The sequence below is a fragment of the Bombus pyrosoma genome, linkage group LG5, assembly GCF_014825855.1.
Source record: "Bombus pyrosoma isolate SC7728 linkage group LG5, ASM1482585v1, whole genome shotgun sequence".
Taxonomy (NCBI): Eukaryota; Metazoa; Arthropoda; class Insecta; order Hymenoptera; family Apidae; genus Bombus; species Bombus pyrosoma.
In genome coordinates, this window is record NC_057774.1 from 11,348,841 (window position 1) to 11,366,560 (window position 17,720).

The 17,720-nt window shown below is 36.9% G+C and overlaps 1 protein-coding gene and 1 long non-coding RNA gene across 8 annotated transcripts in view; one reads left to right on the forward strand and one right to left on the reverse strand.

Moving 5' to 3' along the window:
• Nucleotides 1-17,720, forward strand: part of LOC122567758 (hemicentin-2-like) — a 504,101-nt gene that overhangs the window by 168,229 nt on the left and 318,152 nt on the right. The gene's annotated exons all lie outside the window — the stretch shown is intronic.
• Nucleotides 12,638-15,419, reverse strand: LOC122567768. Its single transcript, XR_006316888.1, has 4 exons — nt 14,531-15,419; nt 14,197-14,340; nt 13,490-13,559; nt 12,638-13,414 (listed from the first exon to the last, which is right to left on the reverse strand). It is a non-coding gene; the product is annotated as an uncharacterized LOC122567768 (long non-coding RNA).

Below are 17,720 nucleotides of genomic sequence, written 5' to 3' on the forward strand. Positions count from 1 at the left end.
TAATTAATTACCATATAAGTGCTGTAATAAATGATGTATGAACGCTTTTTGTAACCACTGTGGATATACGGAACTACGTAACTGCCCTCTCTAACAGCCAATAGCGATCTAAATCGACATGGATCTAACGAGAATACCACGATAGAAACGTTCACATCTTTCCATTTCCACCCTCCACGCATACACGGTAACGCTCCATCCTTGTCTCTCTCTCTCTCTTGACATCCAAGAAATCCTCGACGAGCAAGACTTCGCGAAAGCCTGGTCCGTAGGTAGCGGCTTAAAGGAACGGTCGGAGGATAAAATCAAAGTTGAAAAAGAAGGAAACGGGTCGGCTAGGTTAGGTAGGAGCTGTGGAGTCGAAAGGCAACGGGGGTGGCGACTCCGCTCAGAAAAGAGATCCGCTTTTCCATTGGCGTGCTTAATCCGGACCTAGGAAACGTCTTAATTGGAGCTTAAGGGCAAAAGAAACCGCAGGTCACTGTATTACAATCGGAGCCCGGCTACACAATCGTCGGTTTCATTAAGCCACCAACCATCGCCCCAACCGGTCACCGTTTCTACCTCTCCCTTTCTTTCCTCTCCTCTCTCTTTCCTCGCGGTGCACCAGCTATCGGTGGAACGAAGGTGGGAAGAATAAAGGAACCGTGACTCATAAATATCGAGCATCTTCGAATTCCTCGCGATGGTCACATCTCGTTTCCTCGCCAGGTAACAGCGCAGCTATTCGGTTAATTATTTAATTTGTACTGAACATCAACGAGCGTCATAATACACGCGGTTGACAGTGAACGCAGGCATTTATTATTTAACGTGTGGATACATTAGTTAGCTAGCGAACGGATGTGTTCATTAAGAATAGAAAATATATACCTTTATAAGCGTCTTGTAACCTTTACACGCTTCCAGTGTGGCTACAAATTTAACCAATATAATCAGTATAGCATCGATATGTTGTCCGAATACTTTCGTTAGCAACTGTACCGATTATGGAAACTATCATTCTTAAATCGTTGCCATATAGAAGTGTGAAGTTAAGAAATTCCAAATAAAGGTGGTAGTACAAAAAAAGAAGGAAACCATGGCTCATAAATACTGGGCATCTTCGAATTCCTCGCAAAGACCACTTGCCTGCTCCATGGCCAGGTAACAATGCGCCCATTCAAATCGTTGAATGGCCAACCAGGGGCTGGTGCTTCTCTCGTTTGCCGCGACGATGGTTCAAGTGGCGAGCTGCCACAGGTGCACGAGCGGATCTCGGACGTGTCTTGGATGATATACGGTCAAGCCGGTATCTCTTGGAGGACGACGCTCGGCCAATGAATGGGGGGAGATCTGTGTATAAACACCGCCACCGGTGAAATGCCTCTTTTTGGCTTTGGCCCTTTCGGTCTGCTTTCGGATTTGCAGGCTGGTCGATAGGTGCACTTTTGTTGGTGAAGGGTTTGCGGTTACGGTGTTTACCAGGTACAGAATATGTGATGTGATTGGGGACAATGGGTGAGTCTTTTGGTACTTTGGAGAAGGATAGTGCGAAAGTTATATTGGACTTGAGTTAGTTAAATGTTTTAAATGATAGGGCGTTTTCTAGGATCTTTGAGGATTAAGGTGATTCTAAGTGTCAGAAACGTTATATTTCGATTTAACGCTTTGTACACCGTACTACGGTACAGAAATTGGGGAAAAACGTGATCTTCTCGAAATTTTGGCAAGTTTGTTTGCCTACTATACTGTTCGGTTTACGTATATCGAAAATAGTTGACAAATCTTCTTGATATCGCCGGCCGCTTAATACGAACAGTAATTATTCCTGTATCTTCTTAATGTGATCTTCTTAATGTTCTTCATTATTGTTAAATTTACATTCGCGTGTAAACACGTCTATACTTCTAGTTAGAAATTTGAAGTCACTTCTCACTTCCATCCATATCGAATCTTTTACTAACTTTCTTAGTAATTCCATATTATATATATTCCTTGAACGTTCGCATCTTCCCATAAATGTATAAAAATCCATAGTCTAATGACGTCCTTATTAGCTTATTGATAAACCAATCTTCTAAGATGACAAAATTCTAAGCTACCTTCCTTTCAAATTACTGTCTTCTAAAATGATTCTAATCCTAAATCGTTGATCTAACAATGTAATATAAGTGCAGCGTAATAAAACCTCTGGTAATGATAACTATTTTTCTATGGAACATTGTTGTTGAGAATTGTGGATCTTCGAAGCCGAAATAATGTTACGGGAACGCTAAATTTACGCTTGGAATTAATATTGGAATAGTTATATATTTATTTTATGGACGATTTCTAATATATTCACCGATACACACTTGCACGCGTCTCACCACTTTCTTCTATACCCGACTGTTAACCGACTGAATAGTTTACATTCATCTGTTTTCGAGACGCCGCGCACACACATACCCCCACACACTGATACCCACATACAAGTATCTCTACTACGCATTTAACCCAGTCCAGCACAGACAATTATACATATCTCAACACGCGTAATGATAGTAAATTTTCGGAAAGTAATATAAAACAAAGATAGATCGATAAAAGTATGATGAATGTTTTAAAGAGAGACTGGAAACGTTTATTTCTCCGCTTACAAATTACACGATATTCGAACATGGAGGTGGAGGTGATCGTACGCAGACCGTGAATTAGTTCAACCGGATCCTTCGGTATTCGGTTATGTTCTAATTCGAGTATTCGCCGCTATCGGTTCGAATATCTCAATCAATGGATATATGGCTCGGGCAAAATGTATGAATATTCATTGTCAGTACCGCAGACGCCCTATCCGAATCGTATAAATCTGCAAGCAGTTTTGAACATTATATTCCCCTGGTTTTCGATTGTAATTAATTCACTTTTCCGCCATGGAAACGTTCTGCTGCCCATGAAGCTTGTTTGGATCAGACAGTCTCCAAATATTTCAACGTTCAATCATTGTCTAACATTTACAATCTTTATTTAACTATATTGCACTTTATCGAATTATCAACTAACTAAATATATTGTTAGATAATAGATAAATTTATTTGTGTTCGATGAAACTGATCTAAAATTTGACATACGTTAGAAAGCAATTCGGCGTTGAAAGGATGAATTTTTAGGACAGTTTATTAAATTACGATATATTTAGGATACCTTCTATCAGTTAGGTATTTCTTGTGTCTTTGGAATCTCACGTTTTTTCTTTAATGTCGAGTCATAAAATAGGTTATTTATTATTCGATTTGTTATAAACGATTCGATATTATGTTACAGAGCATCTAACATTAATATTAACCGCATCTGATATTAATTTACGCGTACGTCGCATGTTTTAATTAACGAGCGAATACAACATATCGTATGTAGTATGAGGTATTATTGAAACATGTAATTTTGCATACAGTGCATAAAATAGTTATCTCTTTAGTATTTTTTTTGTTAATAAATCCTCTTTTCTAATTCTGTCTTTAAAGAACATTTGATTGACGAACATATTGAAACTTTGATTCTGCATTTTTCGAGATCCAAATTTCCCCCCTTAATATGAATATATATGATTTCGAATAATTAGATGAATTCGTTAAGGATTGATTTGGGAGATAATGGATAAAAATTGCATGCGCGCAATATTATTAAACGTTGATGAATTTTTGAAAAGTTAAAAGCTCGAGAATTTGAACTATTAAACAAATCGACAGAATTCCATTTCACAACCACGGTATTAAAAAGTAAAGTTCGGTAATAAATTCATTGGAAAGAATTGCAAATGGAACGTTAATGGAATATACCTACCCATAAACTAAACAAATATAAGTATAAGAGGATAATTTTTGTATTTGTTGGAAAAGTCGCTCGCAGATTATTGACGAACAAATCTTCGTGAAATAACAGAATTCTAAGTTGTCTTTCATGAAGTAAATCGCTGAAAAAATCACGAATGCACAAATAACGCTACGGGAATCAGTGAATCGAAAAGTGCGAAACAGTGAAGGAAGATTGAAGATTCCGAGGAATCTTGTCGTTTCGAACGAATCGCTCGACGAAAGATGCTGCCACGCTTTCGCTCCCACGCGCTTTTTCTTTTTTTCTTTCTTTTTCATTAAGCAAACAGATATGATGGGGATGGCGAATGCGGGCAGAAGATAGAAAGAAAGGGAAGCCTGCGGGGAGAGGGAGAAGACGAAGCGGTAAATCGAGAGATCGCGAAGAGAAAAGGAGAGTGTTGCGTGAAACGAGATTATTGGAGGGAGACAGGCGAAGAAAGAGGGAAGGTGAATTTGAAAGGGAGACAAGCCGTCGGTGGAGAAATTGAAGGAGAGACGGCGGAGAATAGGCTGAAAGTAGTGTTCTAACGGCTTTGATGCTCGTACAGCCGATTATACAGGGTGATTCGTTTAAAAAAGAAACGATCTTGTTATATCTCACGTTAAATGAATATTATATGTATACCTTGTACATTATATATTATTTTATTATGTTTCTTTCGTTCAGTGGAAAAGTAAGATAATTGATGAGTACGATTATTGAGTGTAAGTTGTAAAATAGTATGTAATTTTGCTAAAAGCATCTGCATATTTCTGCTATAGTAGTAAAAACAATAAATCGTAGCAACACGCGTTACTACGTGTATTTTGATAGACTTTCAACGGACAAAATAGTTCTCAAAAGATTACAACCGAGAACAAGAAGCGCGCAAGAAAATGTCTAAAAGAAATGCTAGAATTTGCAGGGAAATAAAAATAATAAAAACGTTATCTCTTTCGTATTGCAAATTCAGCGATCTCAAGATACGCGTCTCCACCCTCGCTTTGTACTCCTAATGACCGAAAACTGTAGCTACGCGTGTTCTGTGAAGTTGTCTAGTTTAAAGAGATTTTGATACCAAGGGAAGAAGAGTATTACAACGCGGTCGGATTACGTGGCTTAAAATTCAGTAGGGTTTCCAGACGGAAAGGCGCAGTTCCCTCGGGTGCTATATCGTCTGTCTTATATGTACTATGTTTCCCTACCATGCGATGTGAACTACTCCTTACAATCGATAATTGCTACGGATACTTGTATACATAGATTATTATGAAATTAGTAATTTTACTTAAGAAGATTCTTTCAGCAACGTGGTAGTACGACAAGCTTAATTTAGTCGAAGGAATAAAGGAAAAGAAATATATAGATCGTTTTAATGTTAGCAATTCTATGTAAGTAATTGGTGAGAATTGAACGTAGTAAATAACGTAACAATATCATAAGTGAATTACGAATGTTTATGCATTTATCGAAAATTTAAAGATGCAAAAATATCTGCAGTATAGCTTACATAAGATATACAAAGTACCTGTATATAAATAAACTATATAGAAATAAACATCTGCTTAGATCCCATTTCTAAAAACATAAGTTTGCACAAGCATTCGCAGTCTAATTTAAGACAAATTTAATTTGAAAAAAAAGAAAGGAAGAAAGAAAGAAAGAAAGAAAGAAAGAAAGAAAGAAAGAAAGAATGAGAAATTTTCTACGTTTCCTTTAGACTTAGCTTCTTGGTTGAAGAAAGGATCCTGACACATGAAACGATGTCAATGTACTTCCCGAGTGTTTTGAGTTGTTTTTCCTGTCGCATGTCAACCGATCCATATTAATCCTGAAGTCGTGGTTACGAAAAAGTCGTCTCGTATCTCGTGGGATTCGTAGAACTTTTGCGACAGAGTGACGTGATCGAATCTACTTGCCTCTTCGTTTTCGTATTCTTTTCTTGTTTGATGGTAATGTATGGCATGTCGATAGTTAGAAATCAATCGGGAACTAGGCAAAATTGGGATGTATTAGGTTCCTACGGAGGGAATAGTTTGCTCGTGCACAGGGAGATTCAAGTCCAAGGCAGAATCGTGTTTGATCTTAATTGAAGAAAATCTGTCACTGTCGAGTTAAAGGGAATAATATCGAGCAGGACTTTGCGATTGTTTCCATAGCCACGATGCTCAAAAACAGAGTTGTTTAACGTTACGATAATGTTACAACGTATTGATTGAAAAAGATGACGAAAACATTACAATGTCGCGTTAGCGCAACGTTGGTTCTGCAACGAATTAATTAGTTGACTAAACTTCTATCCAATGAGCCTTCTCACCTGAACTCTTATTACGTGAACGAAAAACAAGGAAAATTATATGATTATTAAGCAACGAAGGAAATTGGTGAACTCTTATTACGTAAACTCCAATTGTACGAACTGTTTGTTCTCCGATGAATTCAGATAATAAATAAAGTTCTATCGTAAATCATAGAACGCTTACAGACCTAACCTTAACCTAACCCTAACGTATCCAGACCAAAACCGACCATAAACACTACGAAACAATACAACCTCGATCTCTCCAGTGAATCTCGTTTGGATCTGCCGATGCGCTTATCAGCGTAAGATCGCGATTGATCGATCATTTCAGGCGGCGAATAACAATCTGTTCGGAATGATCGAGCAATTAAACGGCGATCGTCCCGGCAGCGAGTCGTAAATTATTCAGGTGTCGGGTCGGTTGACTGGTACGAAGCGTTTCAATCGAAAGTTTCGCATCAGAACGCTGCCAGGATCCTATCAGATACTTCATAAATCGTGCCGCCTCGAGCACAGACACCGTCCAAGATCGAACGGTGGAACGTATTCTCATGCTAAACAAAGTAATCATGCGAACCATTCGTCAAGTACGAACAACAGTCTCCAGTCGAATTCCAAAAACAGCAGGCCACCGCATTGGCCGGGATTCAACTCGGCAACCATCCAACCGAAGAAGTGAGATTCTAATGAGACTGAGAGCAGTGGCACCGATGCCATCGGAGGTCCCATGCACAATCGATGGGGGATTTCGCCTCTTCGATATACATACGTACCATTCGATGAGAACGAATATACATCTACGCGTGTCAGGTTTTCTTTGATTCATGAACGCCCGTGTCGAGTTTTCTGTATCCGATTACATGAATAATATTTTCGAAGGTGGAAAAACTCGTATTGGTTATATCCGTGATACTACATGGACAGCTAAATTTGGCAACAATGATTCTATGATCAATAGAAAACAAAATAATTCGATTATATATTGGCATAGATAAAATTATTGTGTTTGAAATATTCGTAGCATGCAATCGTCAAGCGTTTTCGTTATCAAATTTTAAGAAATTCATAACAACTATTTCCAGTCACTTGATGTCCATTCTCATCATTCTTTATCACTATCTGTTTTTGATTTGTTCAAACAACCAGTGGAAATACATATTTGTAATTCTTCTCTATATTTCTATTCTTTTCAATATAGAAATGGAATCGTTCAAATAGATCAGAGCAAGGAGAATCTGCGAAACGAGTATGTATCGCCAATTCATCTCGCAAACAATAATCAACGTATGAGTGTTCCTAACGTTCTTACATTTAATATTTTACTATAAGCTTTTCGCAAGATCGCAGCTTCGATGAGAATAGTCTACAGGTTATAGGAATAACCATTCACAGATTTTCGTTTAATGTAACCTCACTAGTAATCAAGATTTCTAATTAATCATGTACTAATAATAAAGGCATAAAAGTTAATATAATATAAGAAATTCAGCGTTGAATCATAATAAATTCATAATAAATTTAGCATTATGAGTCAGTATGATAATGTTATTATTACACGAGATGTTTCTTACATGTATATTATTTATTTTCGATTGAAATTTTGTTGAAAATGTTTTATCGTGGAGATATTGTTCGATTCGTGTCAACTTTTCCTTTCATTCCACCTCATTCACCCTAAGGTGTTGCTACTCAAATGATTGTAACATAGGGTTGCTACTTGGATGGTCGGGTTGCCTTATAAACGTGAATTACGATGAAACTGTCTTTTTTGTAGACTCTGGCGCTGAAGCTTTGTGTAGCTCTGTTAGATCGAATAAGGATGGCTATGGTGGTTGGTAAGGGAAGGCCGACAGAAAAGAGGGAAGATTGAAGTGGAAGGTACATGTGGACTTGTCAGTAATGTTATTTAGAAGGTTCTAAGGGACCTGGGGGATTCTAGGTAGGGATTTGTCCGATGTTACGATGAGGGATTTAGTTTCTTACGAATGTGCAGGTTAGTAGAAAGATTTTTGTTGTTTATCGATAGCAATTACGTACAGAATATATGAATTTCTTATCTTCTTCTCGTAATTCACATACATACGTGAATGTTGTTTAAAAAATTCTGCATCTCTGAAACAAGCTAAAATTTTGCAGGAAATATAAATTAATTTCCTTACGTTACAAATGTCTTAAAGTTCTTAACTTTCTGTGAAAAACATATTCTTCTTATATATATCACTACATAACAGTAAAAGATAAACTGCATCGTTTATATGGTTTATATGCCTGGTTTTCTTACTGTTCTGTACTATTCGAAAATATCTGAAAAGTAATCGAGAATACTTCTAAACGTCTCATTATACAACGTATACATTATGCGATCGTTACAACAAATGCTTCAGACTATTTTCTCATCAAACATAAAAATTCTTGTCGAATAATTTCCAGAGTGAAATTATGCCATTTCGAATAATTAGGTCGTAATATTTCAAACTCCGCTATATCTCGTATCGAAAGTACAACTTTTAATTATTACGCGTTATATCGAGTACCAATATTAATTTTCGTTTAGCGGTAGCCATTGATTGGCGCGGATAAAGGAATAAATAATCATGCTAATTGCCATATAATGTATCTTCGTCGTTTTTATCTCTCACGGGAATGGAAATCGAAACGACGGAAATATCGACTATCGGAAATGTCGCACTCGATCGCTTGATCTCCTATTTTCTTCTTTTCCGAAATCTATCGCGTTGCCAAGATGGATGAAAATAATTCGTCGGAAAATCATCGGCTCTTTGATGTATCTTCTGACAGGCATAGTTAAGGTTGTCGCTTCTGACGGTTCTCAATTAAAACGGACACTGCTAGTAGCTTTGACGTTTTAATCGACTAGCCACGCAGCTTTGAATTTACTCGAGTTTAGAGTATTCCAAGATGTTTCTCGAGTATTAAAAATAACTTGATAGTAAGATGACTTGATCATATCCTTGGTTTCTTTAGTCGATTAACGTATGACTCACATGATGGTGATTGTCGATGTGACAGGTTCAATGGAAATCAAGTTTTGGAAAAAATAAATTGATCCTAATTAAAAGAAATAAAATTAAAATTAAAATTTTTTATCGATTATGGAATATTAATGGAATTAAGGTTTTCTTGGAACATCGGACTAATTTAAATGTTAAATGTCATATTGATCAACGTTTCTAGAATTCTAGTTATTATATTTATAAAAACGCTTGAACATATGATCGAGTGAATTATGTTCCATAAAAACGATGTACTTATATGCTCTATTTAACTTATTTGTTTATAATATGTGAAATATTGACGATTTTTAATGACTCATACTACTCTAGATACTGAAAGGGACTTGTTTGTATTTAGAAATATTAACGAATTAAAATTACATATGAAGGAGAGAATTCTCATTTTAAAAACGATATCGAACGATACAGTTACAAAGATGAAAATATTTATTGGAAAAGCAAAAAACAACGTAAATATAATATATCCATAAAGTAAAATATTCATATTTATCCTTTATTTAAATATATCAACGCGTAATATACGTATACATTTATAGCTATCCTTATCACGAAAAGTGCTGACTAAGCCTTTCGAATTGGAGTATTTTTTTCACTCCTCTTCAAAATCGGCAAACAAACGTAATGTTTCAGACATCGAGTCAAAGAAACGATAATAATGCGATATAAATTTATACAAATACCCAAGCTTTACTCCTGATCCTTCTCAAAAGCCAACGAATCCTTTCCATCAACCTTTCGACCCGTGACGAGCGTGAAATTTACAAATGTCCATAACGCTGTAACCTGAACAAAACCCTGCCTCTAACTACGATATATCTTTCTGTCGGCGGAAAAAAAAGACGGTCAGAAATATTCATAGAGCGGTCAAGCTTTTCGAATAGGGATTCGTGGGGGCGAGAAAGCTTGGCTAAAAGGCTATCGGCGAGCAAAGCTTTCGTCGCCTTTCGTGCTTCCTGTTTTCGCTCTCCATATTATACGATGTCGTGTCTTAATAAATTTACGACCGTTACTCCGATTACCCGTGGCACTGCCCATTTTAATATCGAACCTGCATGGGTGAACCGCCGGAAAAAAGACGGGTGGATAGGAAAAAGAATATGTGTGTATGTATAGATACGATAAAAATATGGTAATGGTATTAGTCGTTATTGGGTTGGTAAAGATACAAATTAGGATACTCGTCGATAAAATATATCTAATGAAATAGCAAATAAATAGTTTAATAAACGAAAAAAAAATTCCACATTATCCGTTAACAATTGTATACTATACTAAATTGAATGATAAATCGACACATTTGCGGTTCATAATCATAAATCATAAGAAGAACAGTTCAGAGACACGATAAAAAGACTTTCAACAATAAAAGATACAACGAAGGTTGCAAGAAAGGAATTTCCAAATTTAGACCGAGATTCTAACAATAAAAATCAGTACAAGGATATCGGGAGAAAATTCCGACGGTATGAGCAATTTAAAAAATCAATAAAAAAAGTTCCAACGTGTGGTTAGTTGAAAGAAAAGCAACCGAAGCAACAATCAATGGCACATAAAAGAAACAATGTAACGCTGAAACCCTAGAGAATTCCCATAACTGGAAATACATAACGATCCGATTCCAGGATATTGTCGGATGCAGACGAGTTTCAAATTCCCAGAATACTCTACACAATTTTGTCAGGGGTTTGCCGAAAATCTGAGAACTGTAACTACAAGCGGCATAGTATAGTTAAACTACAAAATTGCGGTGGCAAAATGTAGTGGAACGGGGGCGAACTCTATGCATGACTAGTGGCGTGTGTACGCATTAAATGTCGGACTTAGTTACCCGCCTAGTTATCTAGCTGGTAGTATCGCGAAACCACTCCGTTCTGCAGCGACACGCGCCGCCGCTTTTTACGCACTAATCTGCCGCGATCGATCGTTTAATCTGGATTAGAGTTACGAGTGACAAGGCTGGAATAAGTAATCGAGCGCGAGTCCGACCGTTGCAATTTAATTCCTACGTCAGCTGTGTCTTCCTCCCTGCGGCCGCGACTCTCGCCCATCTCTCTGAATTCATCTCTCCTTCGCACATTTTTGGCTGTTAACTTCGCTCTTTCTTGCTTTTTCGAAGATCCGAGATAGTAAAGCCACGCAGAACGTCGAATAGTTAATTAGATTGCGTCAATTTACCACTGGTGTAACGAGCGAGGTAGGTGTTTTGGAAAATTAAATGGAAACCTGGAACAAAGATCTAAAGGGCATCTAGCATATCGCGGGGGAAGGAACGGTTCTTAATTTACGCTATTCTACGAGCTTCATTGACCATAGAATTATAGATAAATTTTATTTCACTCGTCAACTTGCCTCGCACAGTTTTAAACGTCAAAACGTTTGTACGACCGTACGGAGAAACGCACAGAATGCACGCGATATAAAAAATATTCATTGTACGCGTTATAATATTTAGTAGGTGAACAAGTGTATTCCTATTCAGGTTGTGCTTCTTCGCGTTTCTAAGCTGCGTTTATAAAAACATGAATTTGCACGAACATTTGCGAACTAACCATATAACAGGCAAATAGGTACCTATAGACTTTAAATAAGCTATAAATTATTTTTAATCCAACGATATAATATGTATTTTATACACTATTTGAGTATTTGATCTTTTTTATCGGCTTGAATCGTTTCTCGAATCTTGCGATTTTAATTAACCATATATATTATTTTTCTGTTCTAGGTAAGCCCATAATGCTGATTCCATTTTACGCAATCTGATTTCTATGTAAGTAGCATTAATTGCATTAATTTGTTCAAGGCTATTTTCTTTTTTTCATCAAAGTTTATCACAGTTTATTATATCACGAATAATTTTATTTGGGAATAAAAGGATAGAAATACGAGGTAATTCTTGATCGTATTTCACGTTCTTCATTCCCTTAATTACTCGGAATCGCGGAAAGGAGAATTAATTAAGAACGTGCTGATGCGTGGATCAGTTAATTGAGATTTCACGTAGAAGAAATCGCGGGAATTCTTGTTCGAAAATCACTTTCTTAGTATTTCCTTGAATCACTTGAAACCACATCGTGCAAGCTGAATCAATCACTTGCTTGCGCTTCACGATCCGGTTGACTTGGTTAATTGGCAAATCGTACTTTTCCTAAAATAATAACTAATTATATTCCTTATACGTTGTACTATAATCGTATGCAATTCATATTTATTATAACATGTATTTAAGCAAATACCCGTCTGAACTGTCCGCTCTGAATCCAGTTCCATTTAGCTTTTAATTACTGTTAATTGCAACTACGCTTTAATGATATTGAAGAAAAAATAATTATATTAATCCCGCATAATCGAATTTCTATATTATTTTTTTATTATTTCTATCATGATATAATATATTTTGCATAATATTATTTTAATTATAATACATTATCTTTAAATTAATTTTATTCTTCTGGAGAGGATTATATTTGTTAATGATATCAGGTTCTACACGTCTCAGTTCCATAATATCAAATTTTTGTAGTCAAAAGTACCAAAGAAAAGAAAATGTTTAAAATTGCAAATTACTCAGAATGGCGAGAGAATTAATTCTTGGTCACGCAATTTACTTGGATGGGCAGATTTCTCGCGGCATGAAACGTGATTTCTTTGATAGTTCCTTCCGCGACGGAACGGCAACTTCTTTTAAAAATTTCATAAAATTTTCATAAAAATTTCAACCGTGTTATCTGGCGCGTTAAGCGCTACTCGTTTCCAAGTTTCAACTTAACTATGCATGCTAGCACTTGGCTGCGAATCGCTTCAACGTAGTAGATAGTTTTATAGAGCGACGCGATGAACATACTCGCCGTCCATTTACTTAATTATACATTAGTCGATAAATCCGGTAATTATCAGCTGGCGTACGTAGCGAAACAACGTTTGGCGAACTGTTTGCGCGAATAATTAATTAGCTGAATTTATCCGCAAATCGATTCGACCCACACGAGCTATCTAAATATCAACAACGTGACACGGCATCCCTTTGGAAACGATGATACGGAATGCGCATGTATTTCTAGGCGCATCGTTTCGCGTGAAATCGCGCGTCGAGTATGGTTTCCTGTCTTGCGATCTTCTTTCACCACTGGTATTGACGTTCTCAAGTAGCTTCTCCTCAAACTTGGATCTTTGGTCGGTTGATAGATTCTTCTTATAGGGATTGGGGATAGCGAGGTAACGCGTCGCGTAGGTGAAGAATTTTCCCAGTAAAGTGTTCGATCTGGAGAAATAGTTAGAAGAGTGAAAATTTGTAGAGACGATTTTGCACGAAGGATTACAGATTTGTATCTCTTACCGATGATTAGTGTATGTTTCGACGTACGATATCTTCAAACGTAGCAAAATATCTTATTATTATGCGTCTCCTATATCAATAAACATAAATGTAAATACCTCGAATGATCAACGTATGTTGGATTAAAGTCATCCAATCGCAAATTTATAATTTTGTGGATTATAAAATAAATTGTACTTGGATGAATACCTTTGCGTGTCCTGTTTTTAAATACATCGCTTTTCGAATAAACTTTCCATCGTTTATAGAAATCGAAAGACAAATCCCCGATTAGTTATTCTTTTTAAACCTAAAAACTCTTTTTTGTATTAAAAAACAAAAAAAAAAAAAAGAAAAGAAAAGAAAAGAAAAGAAAATCTAAATAACGCTGAAATGTATATATTTAACCGGACGATAAAAGGAATCAAGCGATATAGATTCTGGAAGGTTGTCGACGCCTCCGGTCCGTTTCATCTGTCCACTTCAGGACTTCTCCGACGCGATTTCATAAATTTATCATGAAAGGGCTGTCGTTGCCCTTCGCTTCCAACTGGCTTTGCCCCGTTAACGTGACGATATCGATAGAAAGACAAGGTCTGGCCGGCGCAAGATAAATTCGTTCACGGCCAACGCGTTAATACATCTAGATGGCCGAGCTCAATGCTGCATGCAACGCGATATCGTGCTGAATGAAAAACAGAAGGATCAATGTAGTGTGATAATCTTACGATGTCAACCGCGTGTCCCATGAAAGAACCTCGAATATGATATATTCCCTCTTGTAGTCTCAAGTGGAGATTTTCATTGTTCAACGTCAATTTTCTTCACTGACAAACTGACTTCATTTTTACTACTCGCTTCTTGTAAATTAGCTTTTGCAAATTATAAGAAAATTATATATTAGTGGTTGTAAATTATATTTATAAATGATAACGTACTAGAAGTTGCAAAGTTAAGAAGGCTAAAGAAAGCGGAAGATCATACTTTTACTGTAGTTACCAAATCTAAACGTTAATACGATTAAGTTAAACGCAAGTATAATAAGATTATTTAGTTATTTACTTAAATAAGTGCCACATCAAATGCAGAATACCTCAGGCATTTATTATCGTCTCACAAACTATGGACATCGTCTTAAATACAAACTATGCTTCAAGAAACTGAACTTGTTTATTTTGCTTGGTAACTTGACTTTCAAACTTGACCTTTTGGTCGAATTTTTTAATCCGGGATGTGACGAATGCATTTTTATCGATGCGCATTATAGAATTCGTGGAAACGACGAACGTTCGTGAATTCTATCGAAATATAGCAAAGATCTAATCGCGGAAAATAATAGTAATTCGTATAGTTGCGTGTTTTCAATTCTAGATTTCGTATCATAAATTGCTAAAGATAAATTATTGATCGATATTTTCTCTTTCGCTGAAAGGATTTCAGTCATTTCGTTAAAATAAACCCACAGAGTCGCATAACCTCGTAATTATAAAAGTATAGCAATTTTTAATTTTTTTGTATGTTAGAAGGTAATTAAAGTGTCGTCCAATTTCAAGAATCAGTAGAAGTAATTTGAAAACTGTCTGCTCTGAAGAATTTCCGTTTGCAAGCCCCTGACAATTTACATTGCAATTACAGTCAATTACAGTCGTACAGCATGACAAAATTGAATCTAAAGTTGGGATCTAAAATCATTTAACTAGGATAACGTTGCTATTATACCAACGATATAGTTCGAATTCGCTGTAGATGACATCTTACGTAATTTCGATTCCAGCAAAGATACAATGGCCTGATAATCGAGTATGGTGCACAGTTAATTTACTATTTTCCATAGTTGAATTATTACCGAATGTATTACGTTTCTGTATTATTTCTTACTACAACTAGTTTATTTAAAATGGATTAAACAGACGTTGGTTAGACAGGAGACGATGGTTGTTTAACATGAGCTAAATTAAGACAACTAAATAACTGATTTGCAACTCTCGTCACTACGGTTCCAACGCTCTCTCTCTCTCACGCGGACCGCACTATCTCGACAACGCAATTCGCACTCTCTGGCTTCTCAGCTAACACTGACTGTTAATTCGTCTTTCTTCCTTAGCATTCCTTTGCCTTTTCTCTTAGCCCCACCACGCACGTGTCCCGCAACCGCTCGTGACCAGGGTCACGTAGGCCTTTTCCGCCTAACTATTCGATCGAAGGACCGACGATACATCGTTGGGCCTGTCGGCACTTAAGCTTTCTCGCGACATCGTTTATGGTTCGCCCGGTATCTCTTAGGCCTTTCGTCCACGATACTACATTTCTATAAAGTTTTACTTACGGTAGCTTTGAACTAGATTCACCCTACAGCGAACAGAAATGTAATTACGTATCAAATCAATTGTCTGTGCAATTATATTCTCCTACGAATCCCCTTTTCCTAATACGAACCGACACTTTCAAATAACGAAAACAATGCAAATGAATCATAAATTAATTGAATGGAAATTTTCTTCATCTCGAGAGATCACACTAAAAAGCGGAATCCTTTGGATCGTTGGAATTCTAATTTTCTTGCAAAGTCTAGGTCGTAAAAACTGCAGTCATTAATCAACCGCGTAACAAGATTAATAATTGCTTTGCGCTTTAACAATTACGCAGAACCATTAAACAGAGTGTTACTGGTGTATATAGCCACTTTTTACCAGTGTAATTATTCTGTTCCATTCATTAATCATATTTACTCGAATAATATAAAATGATACAATAAACAGAGAGATCGGCGAAGGATCTTTGAAACGCGATAGTTTTCATTTTAAAAATTTCGGTTCTTCGCATATTTTATTTACAAAAATTTGGTGAACAGATTTTTACTACGTATTCTTCGAAAAAAGAAGTATCAGTGAATACGGTTCAGTTTTATGACATCAAACATTTACGACCAGCCCTTTCTTCACCTAAACTTTACTACTTATCTGTTTAAATAAAAATTATATCTAAAGCCAGAAAATTTTCCAAATTCTCTTGCCTAACTATTGCTCGAATGTCCTCCAACTTTATCACGTCAAATATTCCACGAACCCCCTTTTTTTCACCTAAAATTAATTACAAATTCCGCTATATTTTCACTACAGATTCCTTTAAAAACACCACAAAATTTTCCAAATACTCTTACCTGAATATTCTATTTTCGGAATATTCTGCAATCTTACAACACCAAACATCCACGAAACTTCTTCTCGACCACAATTTTCACGTATCGTCAAGAAGTCCCACGCTCGTTCGAAACTACTTTGCAATGAATTCCCGTGAGTTTACCTTCACCACCTGTTGTCGCCCGTAAAAACAGTAGAAAATTTTCAAAAGTCCCCTGCTTACTGTCTCCCGATCCTATCCAATTTTATGACACCAAACAGCCACGATCCTTTCTCACCTAAAATTAATTAGAAATTTAGCTACATTCTCGTTACGTATCCTTTTAAAAACACCAGAAAATTTTCAACATTATCTTGATTACTATCTTTTGAATTTTATGACACCAAAGAGCCAAGATCATTTTCCATGTTGCGTTAATTAGTAATTACTACGCTACATTTTTATTACGTATTGCTTTAAAACTGCCAGAAAATGTTCAAAATTCCCTTGTACAATTATATCTGCCGTATGTTTTCCAATTTTACGACAGCAAACATCCACAACCAACCCGTTCTCAACCATCACCCTCGTGTATCGTCAAGAAGTCGCACACACGTTCGAAGCTGCTTTGCAATCAATTCTTGCGAGCTTACCTCCGTCACCTGTTGTACGTTGTCGCCTTACACGTGCTTCGAATGTGTCTCGATATCTCGATGCTGACTGCGATTACATTGTTGAACAAACAACCGTAGGATTAAATATGAGACGCGTGTCGCTCGATCCTCGGAAACAAAAGCGCTTTTACCTCCTGGCGTTATTCGCGCGTATCGAAAGAATGGCCAAGCTCGTAAATTACGGTGTACGTCCCCGTGGGTTACGTTCAAGATAGGGGTTGGCTTTTGTCGAACGCAAAGGCGGACAAATCATGTTGTCGATAGGGCGTCCTCGCGTCGTCGCCGCCGCGACGCCCATAAAACCGGTTGGACCAAGTCCAGACGCGTTCGAGCAAAAGTGTACGCGCGAACAATTCACACGAACCACCGACCAACGTCGAACCGGAAGTGGGCCATTCACGGCTTGCCGCGACACGCGTTCGTGCTTCTGCCACGAGTCCACGACTTATGGGGCACGC